This window comes from Rhea americana, unplaced genomic scaffold (assembly GCF_003343005.1).
Source record: "Rhea americana isolate MKP2758 unplaced genomic scaffold, rheAme1 scaffold_379, whole genome shotgun sequence".
In the NCBI taxonomy this organism is placed as follows: Eukaryota; Metazoa; Chordata; class Aves; order Rheiformes; family Rheidae; genus Rhea; species Rhea americana.
Genome location: NW_028186511.1, coordinates 171521 through 177246, shown reverse-complemented (window position 1 = coordinate 177246; position 5726 = coordinate 171521).

The window sequence follows — 5726 nt, the reverse complement described above, 5'->3', positions numbered from 1 at the left end:
AAAMCAGCTCTTTCTCACAGTTTTGTGTTGAGGAATTGGTCTTTTCCGATTAAAAAAATATATTAATAAAAATCTTTCCATAGACGCTCTGATCCATAAATCAATTCATCAAAATATTTCTAGAAGGATAAAACATTGTTCCTATAAATATGTAAAAAATTAATTAATATTTTGCTTTTTAAAATAATTTATGTATTTTAATGTTTATTATATTTCAAAATATTCTACAATCAGCAAGACATTTCATCATCATCACAAGTAAAAAAAATGCTATTTCCAATTACCTTCACAGAGAAGGTAAAAAAAAAAGATAAAAAGAAAAAAAAAAGAAATTAAAAAAAATGCCTAGGATATTTCTGCTAAGTATACAAATATCTATTCTCAGTTTATTTATGGATAAATGTAGATTCTATCAAATTAATAAAAGCACTCAAAAATTATAAAGTGTAAAGGAAACTTTCACAAAAACATGTATTTAATGATTCTTAAAGAAGATTTCAGTTTTTCAAGAGTAACAATTAAACATGAGGCAAACAGACAAGTCGTAAGCTGAAAAATACTTTAGATAATGCCTTTATTTCAAAGAATCAATGGAGTTTATAACCATAAGCAAGTAGAGTAATTTCACTGAAGATTTCCAGGCAGTCTTGCCTAGGGAGAGCTAGGCACATGGTCAGGTGAACAGGATAAGACAACAGGAAAAAATATTTTATGCTAAAACTAACACACCTCACAGAATATAACACAAAGTTGCTTTATTATCATTACTATATTCTGGATATAATTCTGTGGCTTTAACCACTGAGTATTCATTTGCATGTGAGGAAACTTCAGTAATATGTTGCAAGTGCTGTTCGGGAGTCAGGTAAGAATGGGAGGTAGATATGAAACATGAGAACTCCAAAAGCCGTGCCCAGAYATTGTGTGCCTGGGACTCTAACAATCGTAAGCAGTAATGGATAAATGCTAAGAGATTGTAAGAAATGAGAAGTTACCTAAGGATCTGTTTCTCATGACCTGAAATATGGGACTCATCTCACCTAACTCTAGACCTGTGCAGTGTTAATTACTTACATCTTAAGTAATACCTAGGTTCCCTTCAGGGTCAATGATAAGAAAATGCATATTTATGACATAATTCACCTTCTCCATTTCAAACATCTACTTCAAGATGAGATGAATCATTCCTTCAAAGAGTTTTTTTTTTCTTCTCTAGTGATTCTTTGAAGAACTCAGAGTGAGAATCTTGGGTACAAAAGTTTGCATTGTATCAGATGAATCCCATCCAAAGCAAATGGTCATCATAAATTTTTGAAAGTATCTATATCCGTATAACTTGGTTCTTGCACATACAAATGATAACTTTTCTAGTTAGACAGCAAAGGTAGTAGGTGACACCAGAGAATGACTCATAGCACTGGAAGTTTTATGACTAAAGTCTATATACATGAATACTCCATGAAATGTAAAAGTTTCTCTTCCTGGGTGCTCTGACTTGCATCATGAGCGAAGGAGATAAGCCAATGGAATCCATCTCTGCTCTGCGAACTTTTCTCAGGCTTGGATCTATGTGCAGCAGGTGAAGTTTTCATACAAATAGGTAATTATTTCAGTTTTCTTTTTCTGCCTACTTTTTTTGCACAGATGGGCAAAATTAGACCAAGTTCCATCCTATGCTAATCTCTATGAATTTATTTATTTATTTGAGTCATTATAGGTCTTTGATCTATGACAGCAGGGATTTCCTTGTGTGTAAATGTTACTAAATCAGTATTACCAGTATTCTTCATTTATATCTCCACTGATAGTGTGAAAATGAGAAAAGAGAAATCAAGATAGAAAAAATCAGACTGAAGACCTCAAAAAGGTATATGGCTAACTCAGAAAAAAACAAATGGTTTATGTGTAACAACAGAAAAAGGACAAGAAGAAAGAAAAAAAGACATAAGGGAAAACATTTCACTCAGTACTTTGCAGAATCCATAATATTCTTATTAAGAGCCAGGAGCAGAACAAAACATGCCACCTAATACTTGCATAATAAATTAAACAAACACACAAAAAACTTGCCTTTGGGTCACTGTCCAATTACAGATGACTGTAATTAAGGATGACCTGTTTCCTTTAGCTACTAAGTCCCACAGTTTCTTCCTTCTTTTTCTATAAATAGATATACATACGTATTACATACCTTGTGTCTTACGATTTGTGAAGTGGAGCACAGCAGAAAGCAGAGAACAGTCTCATAGAATGCACTGAGGTATTAATAAGAATAATAAAAATAATGTATGCAAATCAGACCTGGTAAGGCTAATTTTTCTCCTACAGGGGGAAGCAGAGAACTTCTGTTACTCCTCCATTTTGGGGTTTGCCCACATTCAGCTTCGCTTCACTTTGGGAGCTCCCTTGTCATCCCTTTCTTCTTTCTTCGTCTCTCTGGCTATTGACTATCTATACTGCCTATTTTTATAATTAACTCTTCAAGGCATGTGTCTGAAAATTTGCCTGAAGATGTTTAACAAATAATGGCTCCTAGAAACAAGACAGATAATTTGTTCATAGGAAAATAGATCTTGAAGGGACTTCAGGACATGTCCACAGTATGATTGGATTCAGTAATAGACCATGCAAATAATAGCAACAAAAAAGTTATTGGCAACTGTCTTCTTATATGTATCCCTCTCTGTCAGAACTGCTGTAACATATAAAACTTCTGTTTATAAACATTTGCCTATGCATATGTATTTGTGTATAATTGCATTATATATGCTATGTGCACAGTCATACTGTGTGCCTGCTCTTTGATGCAGTATCTAATGAATTTATTTCTTTTCCATAAAGTAGTCATATATAAAAATCAAATAATTCTGAGGGGRAAAAAAACACCACACAAACTAATTAACCTTCTTGGTTGCTATTGTCAGCAAAAATCCAGCAGAAGCCTAAATAGTGGACATATAGTTTTTACTTTTTATGTAATTRCGATGCCTTCCATCACTATCTATGTTGACACCTACTTTTACCCTCCCTTTCCTTTACAAAGGAATTCTAATGACTGAGTAATTTCTCCATTCTCCCGAGTGAAGCTTAAACTCTGTTTTACTTCTCCAACCATGATAATTCTTTCAGTAAATATTTCATTTCAAGATTCTCTTCTAAGCCTTCTTTTTTGACCTTAAAAAACATCAGCTTTCACAAGCATTTCGACTCTATGCTGCAGTCCCTGGGTCTGTAGCTCCTTAGTGCTGTCCTTTACTTCATTTCTTGGAGAGTAAACAAAATACTGCATTGCAGCAAATCAAATTTAAAGAGACACAATAGGGCAGAGGTCTGGATAAGAAAGGTTCAGTTTTGTTCGCCTCCCAGCAAAATATTAAAAGAAACAAGAGACACAGGGAAGCAGGCTATTTTCTCTTTATTCTGTTTTTAGTTACCAAAACTTTTAAACAGAGCCTCTTCAACACGATATTATGCTGGATCAATATACATTGTCAGAGGAATAGCAAAAAGCTGCCATTTGATTTTTCTACAGTAAATACAGACCGTATGAAAATCAGAGATGTACATTTAAAAGGCATGTCTTACAACTACTTCTACAGCTTTTTCTTAGGAAAATTTAAAAGGATTTAACAGTTAAAAATTAAACACTATTCTACACTTCAGAAAAGAGTGATGGAAGTTAGATGGGTAGTAGCTATCATTATGAGGTCTCCGGAGGAATATACAGATGTTGTTTTAAATTGAACTTTTTGTTGTATTTCGTACAGTTCTGAGGCAGCTAGCAACACATGTATTACTGAGGGGAGTGAGAAGAGACAAAAAAAGTAAAATGAGAATCGTCTCTGTCTCCGGTTTCCAATGGTTGYGGTCCAGGGGACAAGGGCACAGTGTGGAAAGAGCCAGTGTTCCTCTTGTATGATTAGCTCTGGTTTTCTRCCCCATCTCTTTAGCAATAGCAAGCAGAAAAAAATGCTCGAGATTGAAGGATTTTCCACTGATACCACTATCTGCTTGTATAGCCAGATGGAGAATATCTCCCCCTAAGACCTGCCCCTGTTACTGGGTCACACAAGGCATAGGGTTTCAATCTGTCCAACTCCATCTTTTCAGAAGCTAACACAAGGACCAAAAGAGGCATCTCAAGCCTTTGATGCACTATCACAGAGCTTGGAACAGCTCAGCTATCGGAGTCTCCTGTGACTGTCTCAATAGCAGTAAGATTTCCTTCATCACCCAGCCTTTTCTGCTTCTGTTAACCTCAGCACCATGCTACACTGTGGTATCGCAAAGCTTCTGCTCTGCAAGGAGCACTTACCAACCCCGGCCTTCTCAGCTCCATCCTTAAAATATCCAMTCAGATACTGCCCTTACCGTCTCTAGCTTGTCTGGAAGCAATTTATACTTTTATTTCTCAGGCCTCAAGTTTAATACCTTGCAGAGTGCTCAGAGGATGTTCGTTATGAATTCACTCATCCGTCCTTCCAAAAGCATGTAGCTTGTCCCAAATCCTGCCTCCTTACGTGTTCTCCCCCATTCATATATACAAGATGTATCCTCAGAGATAATATCCATATGCAGGTGTTGTGCTCAGACCTCATTACAGATATATTATTGAAAAATGAGATGAATCCAAAATACTGGTTTGGGTCTGACCCCTCAGTCAGTACAAGGCAACATAATGTGCAGAAAGGCAGATGGACAGATCTTATATGTTGCTTGCTTGGTGAATACTCAAAGTCTTTTTCTAGTAATGCAGAAGCTGAAGAGAAGCTTATTAAAAGAAARTTCTACATACTGCACTTGACATGGAAATAGAATTTACCTTGATGCCATTCTGTTTACATGCCATAGACCTTGATTTCCATACAGCCTAATCCATAAAAAAAGGCATGTTTAGACATAACTATCTTAAAGGTGGAAACTTTAAAATGATGTGAGTGCTTTTAAGGCTGTTTTTCTCTTATGGAGCCCAGACCTGGAAAGAGCTAAACTCTCACTTGCCACTTAAGTTTAGAGAAGATGGAAGTTGCCTAATTTATTATCTCTGTGCATGACACTTTTGTTTCTTGAGAAGCATGCTGCTTTTTGCACAGATGGCGAAGGATTTAATCTGAACAGATAGCAGGAATCCTGATCTGTAAGCATAGCCTACACACTGTGGTGGTAGTTTTCATAGTGTTACGGCAGGAACTGGCTAAGTCCTCTTTGGAGCTAGTGGAATGAAAATTAGACTTTCAAGGTAGCCTGAATGTAAAAGTAATTAAACTCATTTATGCGACAGGAGTTTATGCAAGGAATTTACTGCAGAAAAAACTGCCCAAAATACAAACTAGTGTAGGAGTTAAGCCAAGTGCTCTCTCTAGAGTTTGAATACGAATGTTTGAGGTTGTTGTTGTCATTGATGTTGTTGCTGCTGTTTTTGCTTTCAGATCATAACACTTCCAAAGCATATTTGCCATAAATTGAGGGATAGGAAGTACTGACTATCCAATATTTCACCACTGTAACTTGGCTGAGCCTTCTTACCTACTGGRGTGAAGATGGAGCCATTACTCTCCTTTGGATTAGAAAACGTCAAATTATTTTCCTGAAATCTTATACAAAGCTTCAGCAATAGTGCAGAGATATATATGAACTAATATTTTCAATAACAAAATGAAACACTAATTGCAAAGAAATGTATGAATGAGACACTTCCAGAAAAATGGACAAAATTTATAATTGCC